Source organism: Tasmannia lanceolata, unplaced genomic scaffold (genome assembly GCF_043159265.1).
Source record: "Tasmannia lanceolata isolate RefF3 unplaced genomic scaffold, GAP_Taslan_0.1 ptg000007l, whole genome shotgun sequence".
NCBI classification, from domain to species: Eukaryota; Viridiplantae; Streptophyta; class Magnoliopsida; order Canellales; family Winteraceae; genus Tasmannia; species Tasmannia lanceolata.
Genome location: NW_027518684.1, coordinates 26,099,466 through 26,118,963, shown reverse-complemented (window position 1 = coordinate 26,118,963; position 19,498 = coordinate 26,099,466).

Genomic DNA, 19,498 nt, shown 5'->3' with positions numbered 1-19,498 from the left:
TATCTAAACCTTTCTACATAACCTTTTGCAAGATCAAATCCCATCTTCTTGAACCTAAACTTTTATATGAAAGGTTAAACCTCTTTGAACTTGTATTTTTACATTCTATCAAAGGATCTCCATAGGCTTTACATTTGTATATATTCCTTGGAGAGTTTGTGAGCTTTGAGAGTTTTAATCAGCCTATCAAGAGGCATTAAGAGTTCTTTTATTTTATTTCTTCATTCCATAGTTGAGGGTCTCCGATTTGGCTAGAAAAGAAAGGTAAATCAATTGTACTAGGAAGGTGTCCTCGAAAAGGCTTCGTGCAGAAAAGGGTGTGATCCCTTTGAAGAAGGAGTTGGTGTAAGGCTTTAAGATTCACCCTTTGAAGAATCTTATTGGTTAGTGAAGAAACCCAAGGAGGAAAACTTTGAAGAGTGGAGTAGGTCAAGTTGTGACCGAACCACTATAAAACTTGTGCCTTGTGGATGCTTTCTTCTTCTCCTTCTTATTTACACATTGTGGTGATTGGTAATCTCTAACCCAACTTATGTCTATGTTTTAATTGAACTAGAGTTAGTGAATGCATGTTTAAAATAACATCTAAACTCTTGCTCTTAATATCTTTATTGATTAACCAAGGGTTAAACTTGTTAAGGCTTAATTTGTAAATTGGTTTTAGTAATTCAATTAATTAAGCCCCAAATTTTTAAGTAGCCAATTCTCCCTCCCCCCCTCTTTGGTTGTCACCTTGTATTTCATTTGGTATCAGAGCTAAGGCTCTTAAAGAGATTTTTCTTTAATTCAGAATCTACAAGAGATAAAGATCCACGACAATCCAATAAATTTTGAGCTAGGCCAATCCGCTATAATTCCTCCATTTTTTTATGGAACAAATTTTAGGGGTTGGAGAGTAAGAATGCTTGCCTATCTCAAATCCATAGACTTTGACATCTTAGATGTCATTGAAAGAGGATTTTCTATTCCAAGGAAATGCATTAAAAATACTGTAAAATTATTTTCATTTAATTTAAAAGCTATTATTATAATATGTTGTGGACTATGTCCCAATGCTTTTGAGAAACTTTCATCATGTTCCAATGCAAAAGATATTTGGACTAATCTTGAAAATTTTTATGAGAAAAATGGTAGTCTCTCCTTAAATGATAAAAACATTGTTTCTAGACAAGAAGAAACTCTACGAAAATCTTTTGCAAAGTAAAATTCTTTCAACCATTCAATTTTTTATTTAGAAAAATAAATTAAAAATTTTAAGTTAGAAATTGATAATTGTTTGAAAAGAAATGAAAAGTTAAGTCATCTGAGCAAAATCTTGATAAACAAGAATGCTGACTTAATTAAAAAGTGCAATATCCTTAGAAAAGAAAAGGAAAGCCTTGATAATACAAACAATGATTTAAATGAAAAATATAAACTTGTTTGTGAGAATGAAGAAAAACGAAAAGCAAATTTATCTCAACAAACAAATTGCTTTGAAAATCAATTGAATGAGATAAAATTAGTTAATAAATGACTCTTTATGAAGAACCAAAGAATACAAGAAGAAAAAAACAAACATGTTTATCATCATATGTATTCTTGTAGTTCTAATTGCTCTTCATCTACCCACACTTATTCATGTTCATATTGTGGTAGATTAGGGCATCACAAATCTAGGTGTAGGCTTAGATTTGTGAAATCAAGCAAGTTTGTGTGGATAAGAAAAGATACACTCCTACACACAAACTTGATTGGAACCGAATGGATTTGGGTTCCAAAATCCCCCACTCAACTCATTATTTAAAATTATTAATATATGGGGTTGTGCTTCAATTGCAATATCATATGAATTCTATCTAGATACTATTTCAATAGTGCATTCAATGTATCTAGATCACTTGTGCTTTAATGATATATTATTTCATAATTAAGCATAGATACATGTCATCAGTCATGTTGTTAATAGAATGTATCATTGCTTATTAAGCTTCATATCACATCATATATCTTATAGTCTATAAAGAAAATAAGAAATTACCTCTGTAGACTATATATTGTGCTTTATTGAAAATCATTTAGTGAAATCCATCTAAGTGCAAAAACACACACATATGCACTTAGCATCCACATCTAGATGAACTAACATGTCAAATATTGCTAGACATTGATCAAACATAATATTTTGATATCTAGCAAAATCCTCCTAGATCATCCATAAAGAACTTCATTGAAAACATATGTCCATTCATCCATTCGAGCTTAAATGATAGGAAATTAGAAATGAATTTTTAGGAGTTCTCACATTGTCTTGGGATAGAGTTTGCATATTCATTAGAATCCCATAAAGGTGAGAAAAATAGGAGAAAATTGATTTGTCCACAAAATTCCTTAAAAAATATCAAGAAATTAAAAACAGGGGTGTGGCGGTCGACCGAGCCCCGGAGGGAGACCGCGGAAAGCAATCTGGACAAAAATAAAAAGGAAAACAGATTTGTCGCGGAGGACGACTGCGGTAACCCAGTCGACCGCGGATGGTCACGGGTGAAAAATAAAAATGGACAGTAGCGCCACGGCGGGCGACCTTGATATCCCGGTCGACCGCGACAATTGAAAACTGCTTTTAAAGGGCTTCCGCCGTTTCATTTTTTCACTTCCGCCATTTGTTCTTCTCCTAGTTTTTTTGCTCCTCTTCGCCTCTAAAGCAATTGTAAGGGTCAAAGCCTCAAGATTAAAGGGTTTTAGTGAGGTTTGATCCATTCCCTTTTCTCTATTTCTCATTTTCTTTCCTTCTTCTTCGTTTCTCTACATTAAATCTCTCCATTGTTCATCTTCTTCATCTCTCTTACCATTCTCCACTAATCTCTCATCATACCTCTCTCTAATCCACTGATGCTCCATCTTCTTCATCTATTCTTCATCATCCCTCTCAAAACCTCCTTGGTTCTCTCATTTTCTCTTAAAAACCCTAACTCTAAAATGTCGACATCAAGGAAAACCATCGCAAGTAAGGGCAAGCGAGCAAGAACCGAACCCGAAGAAGAAGTGTTCCCCACCGAGCACTTCTTCAATAAAAGAGCAATCGACCGCTATGAAGAATATTCAAAGCGTGTTCTCGTTTCTGGAAAAAGGGTGATGTTTAAGGATTTCGACAAATTCCAACTTAGGCCGCTATTCCCTCATCAAGGTTGGCAATTCTTTCTTGAATATAGCTCCATAATCTATCCCGAATTGATCAAATATTTCTATGCTAATCTTGACATTTCTCAAAACGGTATTGTGATGAACACATATCTTAAAAAGGTGGTTGGGCTAAATATAGCTGAACTCTGTAGAATTATTGAGGTGCCCAATGATGGTCAATGAATTTTCTTCTGGAATAAGAATGAGATTGAGAATCACTTCAACATGATAGAGGTATATAGAACCTTAGGAACTGTACCTCCTCAGGGCGAGAAGTTAAATATAGTTGCCAGCTCCATGAAGGATACTGCTAGATTGATTCACAAAATAGTAGCATACAATATCACGCCAAGGGCTGCAAATTTTGAGGCGGTAAAGCCTTTTGAAGCCTTAGTAATCCACTGCATTATGCAAAAAATTAAACTAAATTTGGGATATATCATTTTTGGATACATGGATGAGGCAGCTAAGAGATGACATGGAGGACTACCTTTTGGGATGCTCATTACTAAGCTTGTAAGACATTGGAAAATTAATATATCAAATGAGCCCTATAAAAACCCTGATCACATGCTCAACCAAACCACCATTACGCTTATGAGGATCCCTATATCAGGTCAAGAAGGTCCTAGTACTGTTTCACCAGATAAGATTGATGAAGCTGCAGATGAAACTGAACGAGTGGTCCAGGTGCAGCAGCAGAGGAGAGCACATGAGCGATCACAGACTCAACAGCATCAGGCTCCTGCCGCTGGTTCATATGAGGATCTTGAAATTCCAAGGGTAGGCCCGAGTACTATTCTAATGACAACTTATGAGGAGGGAAAATTAGGTTCCTAACAAGTTTTAAGCTTTTGAAAACTCTAACCCAATTTTGAAGATTTAAGAGATCAAAAGGAAATTAAGCGCACAAGTTAAATCCTAAGTGCAATGCAAATGTAAAGCAAGAGATAAGAGAGAGTGCACCCGAGATTTAAAGTGGTTCGGTCCTCAAAATGCGAGGCCTACTCTACTCCACCAACCAAACCCGTTGATGGCTTCACTATTTTGATCTTCTTAACTTCGGCGAAGATCGGTGCCGATTACAATTCCAATTGCCTTTAACCTTGGTGGCAATCCTCACCACGGAGAGTGGGCTCCGCTTCTCCGAACACTCGCCCAAATACAATCTTTTGAATAAAGAAAGAAAGAACAAAAAATCCCTCACAAGGGTTTACAAGGTTTGTAGAAGATGTACAAATTTGAGCCTAATGATCCAAATCCTAATTCTAGAGGATGAGAGGCATAAACAAGCTTAATACACTCTTGGGATATTCCAATAGGTTTTTAGAGTGTTAGGATTGATTGTTGGGAAGTTTATAATACCCATATATATAGAAAAACCAAATATGACCGTTTGAGGGGCATATTGGTAAATCTGGCAAAATCCCCAACGGTCATAATTTTGTTCACTACATAGTGGTCTCGGAGTTCTGAGATATTTTCTCGGAGTTTCGAGAATTTCTCTCGGAGTTCCGGGAATACAAACAGAAGTTGGAAAAATGCTACTTGACCATTTCTTGGAGCTCCAAGGAATCTCTCAGAGTTCCGAGAAGCCTATATGCAGCTGGTTTTTCAATTCTGTTTCTTATTCATTTGGGCTTCCAACTCTACACCAAGTTGGGATTGTTATGAGGGTTCCAAAGTGTTGGAATACCACAAGGACAATCTCTTAAACATTTTAGGGTGTGTGAGATTACTTTATTTATGCCTCTAAACACCTAAACTAGGATTGGATCTTTACATTCTAAAACATACTTCGATCTTCAATTGCGATGCTTCAAGTCTTCATGCGTCTTGGATCTTCGATGTCTTTGGCCATCCTAATGCGGTCCAATGAGAGCTTCTTGGCCTCAATCCAAGCAATCTTGTCTTAACACAAACATGATCTACAACTTAGACATTCAAACACATTAGTGATATAAAATCACTTGTGTATTGGAATCATCAAAAGAAGATGGGAATGCCAAGGTGGGAACCATTGGGCTTACATATCTCGCAAGAGATATCACATCCTTGAGGTCTGGCTTAGATACCATCACGAACTAGACTAGAGACTCTCACGACCGGAGACTCTCACGACCGGGTTTGATACCCTATCTACTGCCTTTACGACTGCAGAGAGCCAGAGAGCCTCTGATCATGAGAGACTTATGCAGCTTTTGGCGAGGCAGCATAGAGAGATGATGCAGGCATATCAGAGGAGTCAGTCCACAAGATACTACACCTCCCGGTCTCCATCTCGTGAGCATCAGCCTCCTCCTTCTCAGGACTGATAGATAGACAGCACCTTCTTCACAGCAGACACAGACGATCACATTTTGCTGCTGATTATCATTTTTTTTTGCTCTCTTCTCGCCCAGTTTGGGCTTTTGGACATTGTATTTTCATTTTGATCATGGATGATGTTTTATGCCCGATGTGAGCTTTTATTTTGGTCTATATATGTGCCCAGTATGGGCTCAGATGACTATGTGGATGGTGCCCTAGATGGGCTTGTGGATAGTATAGTTGGATGCCCAATATGGGCTTTTTGATATGTGGATGAATATGCCTTCTATGACATGATTATGGATGTACAGGATATCTGCCCAGAGGGGCATTATGCTTCATGGTTGATTTTGTTTTCATGTTAAGAGATTATGTGATTTCCATTGTCATTTCTGAATCTCTAACATGTAGTTCTGATGTGAAGAGGGTGTGTCTCTTCCATTGGTTATTCATGTATATGGAACCTTATATGACTTATCTACATATACATGATTTCTTCTGGCTGCTATGGATGTGTATTCCCTTGATTGTTTATTATTTTGGAATCCATGTGCTTATTAGACTGTATTTATTTCAACTTTATAATCATATGTCTAATAATCATCCATTCAAAGTATTTCTCTCATTTGAATGGAGCAAAAATTAAAATGGGTAAGGTGATTAAAATCATGGGTCTATGTGCTAGAGACAATTACATTTAGATTAATTGCACATAGTCAGGGGGAGTCGTCACTTGCAAATGTCTAATCATCTAGGGTCAAACAACTCAAACTCAAAAGTTATGTTATAATTCTGAGCATGTTCATGCTCAGGAAGAGACTTGTCTGCCCTATGACAAGAAATCCCCAACAAAATGCAAGTTGTGAACTTAAATGATTAAGTCATAGATCTGAGCATATCTTTGCTCACGTAGATACTTATCTGCCTTCAAAAGTTGTAAATAAAGCCCAAGTGTTAAAATCATTCACCTTGCATTATTATACCTTGTCATGCCCTCCAACACAGGTTTCACCTAGGGCCTATGACAAATTCATAGGGGGAGAGATCAATGGTTATATACTCATGATGATATAGACCAATGTAATGTGCTCACATGGTTTATTACCCCTACTATTGTGCTTAACTCCCAAATCATTTGATAAAAAAAAATTTATTTGGCTTATCATGCATTTCAATTGTGTTCTTCTTTGATAAGCATCATATTAGAGCTTGAATGATATATCATATACAAGGCACATAGCTTAGCAAAGCTATTATTCATCTTGACCCCCACTTGCCCTTTCGCTTGTTTATCCCAACCTTTTTGCTGTTGCCAAAAGGGGGAGAATTTTGGAAATTGATTAGGTAGTCCAATTGTATATGCACCATATGTTTTACAGTTATTAATTATATTTGTGCATATAATGAGGGGGAGCTATGCTCTATTGTGTATATCATACCATGCTTATTCATCTATTGGTTGATATCTCCTTCCTCCCTAATCAATTTGTTTACCATCATAAAAAAGGGGGAGAATGTAAGCCCAAGGGTTCTCATGGGTTAATCATTCATCTTACCTTCTTGTTTTGATGCTAGCAAACACAAATTGATTAGCATTGTCAGACTAATGTGTTGCTTTAAGATGTTGTGTTGTATACAGAAATTTCATATCATAACTGCCATCACACACTCTTCACAACACATGACTTGTGGATCAAGAATCAAAAGAACCAAGAGCTTGCACCTACATTGAAGTCATCCTCATTTGAAGATGCTCAAGTAATGAAGCTCATCATGAAGATCCCACAAGTTCCTAAGCAAGTGTCAAGAAGAAGCTTGGAGTTGAACAAGTCATTGGTGACACCTCATGCACCTCACAACATGCAGTGAAGATTGGAGGATGTCACAAGAGCCAAGACAAGGTCAAGATGTTCACCCAAGCCGAAGAAGTCCAAGAAAGTGCAAAGGAGCCAAGCCATTCCAAGAAGACTCAAGGTTCTTATTTTTAGAATGTATTTGGAGTTCTCTTGATTTTATATAAAATGCACTTTCAAAAGGTTTTCAAAATGGTTTTTATACTTAACATTTTACATCTTTGAAAACCATCAACACACCCAAAAATATGTTTGAAAACCTTGGACTAAAGCCCAAAGGCCATAGCCCAAAAGCCCCTCGATTTTAAAGTTAAAATGGAATTTCACTCAAGGTCGGTCGACCGCGGGATGGAACCTGGAATCCAGGCTATCTCGAATTCTATTGGGCCGGTCGACCGGGGTAAGCCGGTCGACCGCGGATGCATTTTTGTTTTAAGACAGAAACAATCCAGTATGGTGTGGGCGGTCGACCTCCATGGGTCTGGTCGACCGCGATAGTGTTTTGAGCGAAAATTTAATTCAAACAGTAAGCCCTCGTCGGGCGAGCGCCATTGGGCCGGTCGACCGCGCCGGTATGAATTTTGAATTTCAAAAGAAGAGCCCGATAAGGGTGGGCGACTGCCGTGCCTCGGTCGACCACCGCGACTGGAAGATAGATTTGTTGGGGCTTTCCCAGGTTGACTTTTTCAACCCTGTAAATTAAAGTTTTACCCTCAAACGGTCATATTTCCTTGTGGGCTATATATACACTATCTAAACCTTTCTACATAACTTTTTGCAAGATCAAATTCCATCTTCTTGACCTAAACTTTTATATGAAAGGTTAAACTTCTTTGAACTTGTATTTTTACATTCTATCAAGAGGATCTCTGTAGGCTTTACTTTTGTATATATTCCTTGGAGAGTTTGTGAGCTTTGAAAGTTGTAATCAGCCTATGAAGAGGCATTAAGAGTTCTTTTATTTTATTTCTTTATTCTATAGTTGAGGGTCTCCGATTTGGCCCGAAAAGAAAGGTAAATCAATTGTACGAGGAAGGTGTCCTCGGAAAGGCTTCGTGCAGAAAAGGGTGTGATCCCTTTGAAGAAGGAGTTGGTGTAAGGCTTTAAGATTCACCCTTTGAAGAATCTTATTGGTTAGTGAAGAATCTCAAGGAGGAAAACTTGGAAGAGTGGAGTAGGTCAAGTTGTGACCGGACCACTATAAAACTTGTGCCTTGTGGATGCTTTCTTCTTCTCCTTCTTATTTGCACATTGTGGTGATTGGTAATCTCTAACCCCAACTTATGTCTATGTTTTAATTGAACCAGAGTTAGTAAATGCATGTTTAAAATAGCATTTAAACCCTTGCTCTTAATATCTTTATTGATTAATTAAGGGTTAAACTTGTTGAGGCTTAATTTGTAAATTGGTTTTAATAATTCAATTAATTAAGCCCCAAATTTCTAAGTAGCCAATTCACCCCCTCCCCTCTTGGGTTGTCACCTTGTATTTCAATCAGCAACAAAAAACAGTAAAAACTGCTGAAGATAGGCTTCTCGAAACTCTGAGAGTTTTCTCGGAGCTCCGAGCTCGGAACTCCGAGAAATCTCACGGAACTCCGACAAATGGTCCAGGGAATGTTGTTCTATACTCTGGTCATTTTCTCGGAACTCCGAGAGTTACTCTCGAAACTTCGAGAATGGTTCTCGGAACTCCGAGAACGTCGCGACAGCAAAAAAAAAATATCCGTTGTAATTCAAACGGCTAGTTGCTTTTTGGAGTGTTTTTGTTACCACCACCCCCAAACGGTCATATCTTGTTTTGGGCATATAAATACACATTCAAGAGGTTCATTTAACTCTCTTGAATGATTCACCAACCTTCCTAAGCACTCATTAACACTTGCAAAACCCATTTGGCTTAAGCTTTTATTCTCTCCACCAAACTTACCTTGTTACATGCAAATCTTTGAGTTTGGATTTAGGATATCAACTTGTATTATCTTGGAGAGCATTCAAGGGAATTTTATTGTGCATCAAGCCTTAAAGGAAGGCATAGCAATCTTCTCTTCTTTATTGTAAAGGTGGCTAGGGCATCATATTCTTAATACCCTAGGGAGAAGCGCTTAGAACTCGGCGAAGTGGGAGAGTCGGTGTAAAGGTGGCAAGGGCATCCTCATTTAATGCCCTTGGGATTGTAATCGCCTAAGAGCCGGGCATCGTGGAGGTCTCAAATAGTGGAAATCCTTGAGGACGATCTCAAGAAGAGTGGAGTAGGACTTTGCCCGAACCACTATACATCGGTGTGTTCTTTTCTTACTTTAGCACTTTCATTTTTGTGTTTGGCTGAACATTTGTATTTTGATATTATTTGAGCTAACAAAAGACTAAGCAGGAAAAGAAAATTAGAATTAGGTTTAAAAATTTGATTTCAAAAAGGCAATATTTTTTAGAGAACCAATTCACCCCCCTCTTAGTTCCCTAGACCTATATTTCATTGATCATGAAAATGGTCATTATGTGGTATTTCATTACTCTCTCTTTTCTTTTTAAACAATTGGGATTTTGAACTTGGTATGTAATTAAACTGTATGGCTCAGTTTTGATTTGGTGATGGCCTCCCATATGTTTAGAATCTAAACATATGAGCTTATGGGATGATCATCCTTTTGGAAGAAACCTATTTTTTGGATGTTTTTAGAGATGCATTAGCATGGTAAGCCTTTCTTTTTCTTGTTTAATCTGGCTTCCAACTTTACGATTTCAAAATTCTCCATTCCCTTAAATGTTAGTTGATGTTTATTCAAACCCTTTGGTGCTTGGAGAAATTCGTCGAAGATCATTCAGATGATCAATATTTGTCCTTTTTCCTTTGTAACTTCTTTTCGGAGAAGAAATTCCTCTACCAGGCCATACTTGGCTTGGTGTTCAGGTATACCTTTTGTGTTTCTTAACACGTCGGTAGCCTTTCCTCATGAGTGATTAGCTCAGAGTTGGCATGCCCGCCTATCCGAGAAAGGATAGGGCCTTAATTTGGAGAATGCAAAGCATTCTCTCTTGCCATCTGCAATTAGCTTAAAAGCTTAACTGAGTGGCTATGCCATTCTCCATTCGGCGAGGCACGGAATGGAGATGAGTTAGGAGATTCTTTGGAGAGCACAATAAGGAGTTACAGAACACGTTTTTTATTGAAACCTCCTAAAACAAACACAAACAAGTACAAACAAAGCACAGTATTACTCTTAATGAAATTGATACCTTACTAATAGTATTTCTTTAAGTTCCCGAAGTTCCATTTCCGAGGAATTGGAGATCCGTCCAATCGTTCGAGTCGGTATGCATCTGGCCTTAAGATCCTGGCAATACGATACGGTCCCTCCCAAGTGAGGGATAGCTTCCCAGAGTTCCGAGGCTCCGAAATCTCTGCTCGTCTAAGGACCAGATCTCCCATTCTGAGGGATCATTCTTTCATTCGAGAATTATAATATCTGTCAACCCGTTGTTGGTAGGCAGAGTTCCATATTCTTGCTTTTTCTCTCATTTCTTCCACAAGATCAAGACTGTGTGTCAAGAATTCAAAATTTCTTTTCTCCTCATAAGCTTCTACTCGCGATGAGGGAATCCCGATTTCAATCGGTACAACCACTTCAACTCCAAATGTAAGGCTAAATGGTGATTCACCAGTCGCGGTTCAGGAAGTAGTTCGGTATGCCCAAAGTACATTTGGTACTTCTTCGGCCCAGGAGGTTCCCACATCATTCAATCATTTCTTGAAGCTTTGTAATAACGTTCTATTGGTGACCTCCACTTGTCCATTTGCTTGTGGATGTCCCACCAATGAAAATATTTGCTCGATACCCAACCTTTCGGAGAAACTTTCAAAATATTGACTGGAAAATCGTGTCCCATTATCGGTTACTAAGACTCGTGGTATTCCAAATCGGCATATGATATCATGATAAACGAATTTCTCTGTAGCTTTGGAGTTGGCTTTTACCACCGCCTTTGCTTCTACCCATTTAGTGAAGTAATCAATTACTAAGACTCGTGGTATTCCAAATCGGCATATGATATCACAGGGGCGATGCCACATGAGAGGAAAGGGGGGCAATTGCCCCCCTTAATTTTTTGGAAAAAAAATATATACCTTCATGTTTTAATATTTTTTTATCTTTACCCCTTTTTTAAAAATATATGCCCCCCTTTCCAATCATCCCTAAGATAGAAAATAAGTTTAAAATTTTAATTTTACCATTTTTATCTCCCTTTTTTGTGCAAAATTTACTATAATTTTTGCCCCCTTGTGCAAAATTTCAGATAGAATTTTTTTCTATCTTAATTTTAAGATAGATAAAAAAATTACTATAATTTTTGCCCCCCTTGTGCAAAATTTCTGGCATCGCCCCTGGATCTTGACATAGGTGTGTATCGAGCAGAAGGTTGATGAGGTACCTTAGCAAATCGTTGACAACTTTGACATTTCTTCACGAAGTTTTTCGAGTCGCCAAGAAGAGTGGCCAAAAATAACCATGTCAAAGGATTTTCTGTGCCAGACTGATACCTCCTAGGTGGTCTCCACAAATGCCTTCATGAACTTCCCTTAAGGCATACTCCGCTTGGGAGGGTCTCAAACATTTAAGTACGGCCATGAATAAGATCGTTTGTACAGATTCTTACCATCATAGATATACTGAGCTACTTTTGCCTTTAAACGACGAGCTTCCTTCCGATCTTCTAGTACTATACCGTCTATGACTTACCATAAATCATAAGAATTTCCCAGATGTAACTCCAAAGGCGCACTTGCTTGGGTTCAGCTTCATTTGATGTCTTCTAAGAGTCAAAAAAGTTTCCTCAAGATCAGAAATATGATCCTCAGCTAGCATGCTTTTCACTTGCATATCATCTACATAAACCTCGATGTTCCGGCCAATCTGTTCTTGGAACAACCTGTTAACCAGACGCTGATAGGTTGCACCCGCATTTTTTAAGCCGAATGGCATTACTTTATAGCAAAATAGTCCTTGCTCTGTGATGAAGGAGGTCTTTGGGATATCTGGAGCGTACATTTGGATCTGCTTATCACCAGAGAATGCGTCCATAAAACTCAATAGTTGAAATATAGACGTGGCGTCGATTAATGCATCTATTTTTGGAAGAGGGAAATGATCTTTCGGACAGGCTTGGTTAGGTCTATATAATCAATACAGATTCTCCATTTTCCATTCTTCACCATAATAACATTGGCTAGCCATTCAGGGTAGTTGATTTCCCTTCAAAGCCAGCTTTTAAAAGTTTTTCCACCTCTTCTTTTATGTGTATTTGCCTTTCTGGGGCAAAGTTTCTCTTTCTCTGCTTGACGGGTTTGAATGACTTGTCCACATTCAACTTATGGACAATCACAACAGATGAGATCCCAGGCATATCGGATGCCAACCATTCGAACACATCAGAATTCTGTTTTATAAAATTGAGCAACTTTAACCTGAGGTCTCCTGATAACGATGAGCCAATCTGGATAATTTCTTCTTCATCTCTGTCAAACAATGGTATCTAGCTTAATTCTTCAACAGGTTCCCCTTTCAACGTCCTTTACTTTTCTCTAGAATCTGTTGAATCAATATGATACACCTCTTTCGGTTTGTTTGTACCTTTTAGACCGGTGTAATAACAAGATCGCACCTGATCCTGGTCTCCACATATGATTCCAATGCCTTGCGGAGTAGGGAATTTGATTTTCAAATATGGTGTAGACACTATAGCGTAAAGTTCGTTCAATGTAGGTCGGCCAATAATGGCATTGTATGGAGAAGGAACATGTACGACAAGGAAGGTTTGCATAAGCATTATTTACATTTATCGGAAGATCAAACTGTCCATCTATTTTTACAGAATCACCAGAAAATCCGTAAACGGACCATTCGACTGGAGTTAAATGATCTGTACTGATTCCCATTTGATCGAACGCCGTGGAATGCAAAATATTCACTGAACTTCCAGTATCTACTGGAATTTTGCTAACGTTAAAATTGGCAATGACCAGGCGAATTACGATGGCATCATCATGTGGAATCGTTACTCCTTTAAAATCTGCTTCAGTGAAGGTGATTTGCTGACTCAAGTCGATACCTTCAAATTTTGATTTCTTTGCGGGAGATTCGAGAGAGGGCACTCGGGTTAGGTAAGCTTTCCTCCCCGCAGTGGTTGGGCCATCAGATGCTGGTCCACCAGAAATTATATCAATATTTCCTGCGATTTGCCTGTCAGTACATAATCAATCGGATCACGGGCCACGTCGGAATCTCTGTGAGCGGAGGGAGATCCATGATGACTAGTAAAGTGATGTTGAGAGGTGGATCGATGGAAATCATGCAAGCGATGACGCGAAGGAGATTTTCGTGCCTCAGATCTTTGTTGCGGCCGATCGCTATTTGGCGGCTTTCTAACATAGCAGTGTAATTGTCCTCTCGTAACAAGTCTTTCAATTTCTTCCTTCAAATGAAAACATTCATCTGTCATGTGTCCCGGCTCCTCATGATAATGACAATACTTCCGACTTTTCTTATTTCTGGATGTCGGTTTCATCTTCTTAGGGCGTTGAATCAGACCTTGATCTCTTATCTCGTACAGTATGTTGGAGACTGTCGTATTAATAGGAATCTAAAATTTTTCAAAGGAAGGTATCGAACTTCGGCCTCGATCCTTATCATCAGGTCTAGATGATGGATTCGGCTTATTATTTTGATGACTTTTTCCTTTCTGCTTATCTTGTGACTTTTGAGTATCAGCAGTCTTGTCTAACTCCAATGATTCCTCTGCATCAACAAATATGTCCGCTCTTGTCATTAAATCTTGCAGAGTACGCGGTGGCTCGACATGAAGTGATAACTTTAGATCTCGATTATGAGTAGAAAATTTCAACGTAGCAATTGCAATATCCAGATCTAAGTTCGTAATCTGTACTACTTGTGCATGGAACCGGCTCATAAAACTCCGAAGATTCTCTTCCTTTGGCTACCGTAGCATTATCAACGCGTCAGCTGGTCTACGACGTGGCTTATTATTCATAAAGTAAGAGACTAAGAGCTTCCCTAATTCGTGGAAAGATCCTATCGAGTTACGTTTAAGACTCGAATATCAGGTGCTTGCATTACCTCTCAAAAGTGAAGAGAAAGCCTTGCACATCAAGGCGTCTGAGGCACCTCTTAGATGCATAACTCTCCGATATGTTTTCAAAAACTCCATTGGAACAGAAACTCCGTCGTAAGAATTGAAACGTGCAAGATCAAATGTCGGATCCACTGGAGCGGCCATTATTTCCACCGTAAACGGTGAAATTATTTCTTTTTCCCATTCTTCCAATAGATCGACATTGTAAGGAGCATTTAGCTCTTGACTGTAGACACATCCATTTTGCTACGCTTTAAAAAGCAAAAGATTCGGTAGTATCATCGAGTTTTGAATCCGTATTCAGCATTAGATTAGGCATCTATGCATTTTAGGCTAGATTTCATTTCATTATGAGAGTTTTGAAGTTGATTCGCAATCCTGAAGGTCTCTAGGGGGTTCCTTTGGCCTCTGAAAGATGAAAGTTCAAGTTTCCATGCAAATGAAAAAACCTGCTATTTTTAGAATTTTCAGGGTTTCCCTCATTTTTGCCTATTTTGCACTGCAGGGGTATTTTGGTCATTCCTGATGTGTCTCGTTTCACCCCCGAGTTATATTTGAGAAATCTTGAGTGATTTTACAAATTTTGAAAAAGCTGCTATTTTTAGAAATTCATTCGGCTTCCACATTTTTATCATCTTATGGATATTTCAATCATTTCTCATATGCCCAAAACCATCTCGAGGGTACGGCTGATGGATTATGAGTAATTTCGTAAGTTTTGAGAAACCTACTAAATTTAGATCTCTCAAGATTTTCTCTTAGTCTTGCACTTCGGGGGTATTTTAGACATTTCCAAACATATCATATTTGGTCCCTAAGTTGTGTCTAACAAATCTTGAGTCCGTTCATAAATTTTCGAAAATCTGCTATTTTTAGAATTTCTCAGGGTTTTCCCTAGTCTCGCCAAATTCTAGCACCTCGGGGTAATTTGGTCTTTTCCTGTGTATTTCTTTTGATCCCCGAAATATGTCTGAGAGATTATGAATGATTTCCTAAATTTTGGAAAACCTACTAAATTTAGAATTTCTCAGGAGTTTCGCTTAATTTGAAAATGCTAAGTGTTGAGGGCATTTTGGGTATTTTCAGGGGATACCAAATAATTCTGTTCAATATTGCTCACCGAAAGGACCCAATTTTAAAAGTTTCTATTTTTGAAGTTTAACCACAAAGACTTTCCATTTTTAATTTTTCCCTTTATGGGTGAACCAATCTGAGGGTATTTTGGTCGCATTTGGATGTCTAACAGTCAAGTAGGGGTATTTTGGTCTGAAAAGTTATTTCCCAAAAAAGATGGTCTGATCATGTGTGAGGGATGCACCATAAATGTCAAATGGGTTGGGTCCATATATAGAATGTTGAATTTATAAAGATTTTATTGATTTTTTACGGAAAAACTCGAAACCCGTGTGAAATGGCCCATTAGGCTAAAGCCCGCTAAGATGGAGCTCATGTGGGTTCACCCATATGGGTCAACCACCATGGTGGGCAGCCCACATGGTCGGCCCACATGGTTGACCCACATGAATTGAACACCCAACCTTGATGATATCACAATGGTGACATCATATTTGTTAAAAGAAAAATAAAAAGAATAAAAAATGAAAAGAAGGAAATAAGGAAAAGATGAATGATTGCTTAAAAATGTTTTCTTCCAAATAAGCAATGTGGAATGAGAATAACATGTCTTGATTGACAAGAAATTAATATTTGAATCAAATCCAATTTGGAAACAAGAAAGAAAGAAAGCAAAAAAGACAAATTAGAAACAAGCCAAAAAGGGACCTCTCACATTGGAAATTACTATCTCTCTCTTTAAATATTGATTTCAATCGGATTATCAAAGCAAGTGTTAGAAAACGTGGGTTTCTTTAAAAAATGATATTTTTTGGGATTTTTATAAAATAAAATACTACTGGAAACTTACTTTCGAACCATGGTTCGGCCGTTTTATTTTTCATTCTATTTTTCAAAGAATAACCCCGAAAAGGGTTATTTCTTGATGAATGGAGCCAAAAGTATATCAAATCATGTTCAAATTTAGTGAAAGTTTGTTTCCAGTAGTTTTACAAGGTTTTCAGATCACCCAAAAATTTTCATATTTTTTGGAGTTTGTTTAATCGGATTATTAATTATTTTAAATTTTGGCTATTTTTAATAAATACCAAATCGTTTTAAAAATTAATGAAACTTTCCAGAAATTAAAGCCTAATAATAAATGGAAGTTTCCATTGAAAAATATTTCAAAAAAAATATGGTTTTTACTGTTTTCTAATTGCTTCCCCGTTTTACGTGCCATAATTCTTTTTCTTATTAAATTAATATATTTTCAAAATTTTTCTTTACAAACCAGTAACTTTGGTTACTGGAATGTTAGAGAAATATTTTCAACTAATTTTGCAAAGATTTGATAAGGTTTTACAATTTATTTTAATAAACGGGTTTTAACCCCTAGGAAACAAATTGATCTCTTATATTTAAAAACCAATTTTATGGAGGAGATTTAAGTTTTAAGTTTTGAAATTTTGATAATAAATTCTATAATCTATTATATATCTACTGAAATTTTTCATTTGATTTTAGGATACCATTAGGTTTGCTTTTTTAAGTACTTCTTTGGTTTCATCTGATTTTTGTGTGAATTTAAATGGGCATCAAATCGTCATAAAAATTCATGAAAGTCATACAGTAGTCTAATCTCATGATTATCTTTATACCGTAAGAGTTTAAGTTGATATGAAATTGATATGCTATAGGTTACTGTCTTAATCTATAATCTGATTTGAATTTTGAAAATTCGGACATTGATATCTAATCTAAATGATAATTCATGCAAATTTTTCAGTAAGCTTTAATCATCTATATCTTTATTCTCTAAAAGTTTGGAGTAATTTAAAAGTGATATGATATATGTTACTGTGTTAATCCATAATCTGATTTGAATTTGGAAAAATCAGAAATTGATAGCAACTTAATATAAAAATCTATGAAAGTTTTCCAGTAAGCTATATTCATTCCTATCTTGTTACTGTAGAAATTTCAATTTATTTCAAATTTTTTTGCAATGAGTTCGTTTGTAAAATCATTCATGTGATCTGAAATTGATAAAATCTATTAAAAATTGAAAAAAAGCAAAATCATTATGAAAACTTCCATGGATCCTTAAATTTCTGTCACATATTCATTCCTTAAGTCGCTGAAACAGAAATCTTAGGATTCTTAGATTGCACTTGTAAAATGGCCATGCTAGGATAATTTAGATGCCGAGATCGCATCCATAATCGTATCACAATTGCAATTGATCCTTGACAATTTGAGTATTTAAATTATAGCATGTTATTGGCTCCGAGGTCTACTGTTTACGGAAATCCTGAGAAATATGCCAGGCAATAAGGTGCTATAACTTAAGTATTAAATTGTGCAAGGGAAGAGCGCACGATTCCCTTCCATGGATGCAATTCGAGGCCAAAACTTGCGAACCATAGAGCCTTTGGTATTCCTTAGATGTTTAGGAACCGAAAATCCTTGAAATCTGAAAATCATTAACTTCAACAACTTGAATCAATTTACCTCATGTCTTTCGGAACCGTTGGATTGCGGTTTCCATCGTAAGAACCTTTAGAGCCCCATTTAGAAACACTTGTGTCATGTTGTGTCCTAAGTTTTAGGGAGTCCTAGAGTTAGGAGTCCAGCCTCATCACGGGCGTTTGCTATGGATAGCAACCGTGCCATAGATCTAATTACACTAGTTACCCTCTTTTCTCACAGGACAAGCCTAGTTACCTAGGACGTAGGTTAACCTGCATTAGTCTAAGGGACAACTTGCACTTAGATAGGATCATATAGCATCTTAGATGAAGTCCTAGGATAATAAAATCTTCAACTTGAATTAAATAACTTCTCTTCAAACTGTTGAAACAGTCAATCCAGTCTAGATCGGTGTCCTAGATGAGTTAGGCATAAGTAGCTTAGCTTAGGTGCACCGAACTACGTCGACTCTGATCCAAGTGAGGCTTGGGTACGTAGGCAGCTTGGATGCTTGATGGCATACCAATCACGAGTCGGCTCCACACATAAGTGTGGGGTTTTGTACATTAATCCTTAAATTAAAAGTAATTAAATCACTTAGGACTTTCCATGAAATTAGAATTTTAGAAGAACTTTCACATAGATTGAATTCAAACAAATTAAGAAAATCAAGATACACATTAGGAATTACATTGAAATTAGATCTTAGGGTGCATGTCACATAGTTCGCACATTAGTGTAGAGTTAAATGAGACATTTAAAAGAAATTCAAAAGAGTTAACTTTTGGAATTGAAGACCGATTATCGGGCAGGAATGGTGCATGTGGTGGTAACTCCCCATACCTTCCATTCTCGTAACCAGGTAACGAGTCTAGATTTCTGGTCAATTATGGGTCCTAGATCCCTCATCTAGGTGGCGACTCTGTCACTCTCTTTTTTGTGAAATTCAGATTACCTTAGTGATTCCAAGTTCACGGAAAAGATGAATTAAATCACACCTTACTAGCCTCGGTGGCTTACCCCTGCCCTTATGGGTACTGGGTTGCACGTTTGTTTGCACCCTATTGCTTGGTTGCTGCCTGCTTGGTTGGGTAATTAAAATCAATAATAAAAAACACACGCCATTCGCATGGGTACGAGAGACCAAGAGAGAGCGTGGCGGCTCACGCCCCACCCCTCTCGCGGGATCGGGTCCCACAGTTTGGCGACTCTGCTGGGGACCACCTAACTTCATTAAAACTTCAAAAGATAACTCATTTAAATTTAATTTAACTGGCTCATGAAAACTCTATCTCTTATATACTTGTTAGATTAGTTTGTATGTTTTATTTTCTCATCACATTTTACTCAAATTTAATCTAACAAAACCTGAAGGCATCATAGATTGAGCAAACATATTGCACACACTTACATCACTTGCATCTAAACTCTTGCATCTCACATGCACACACATCCTATTTTAGGAACCCGGAGTGTTATCTAGCATGGTTGACTGGGATT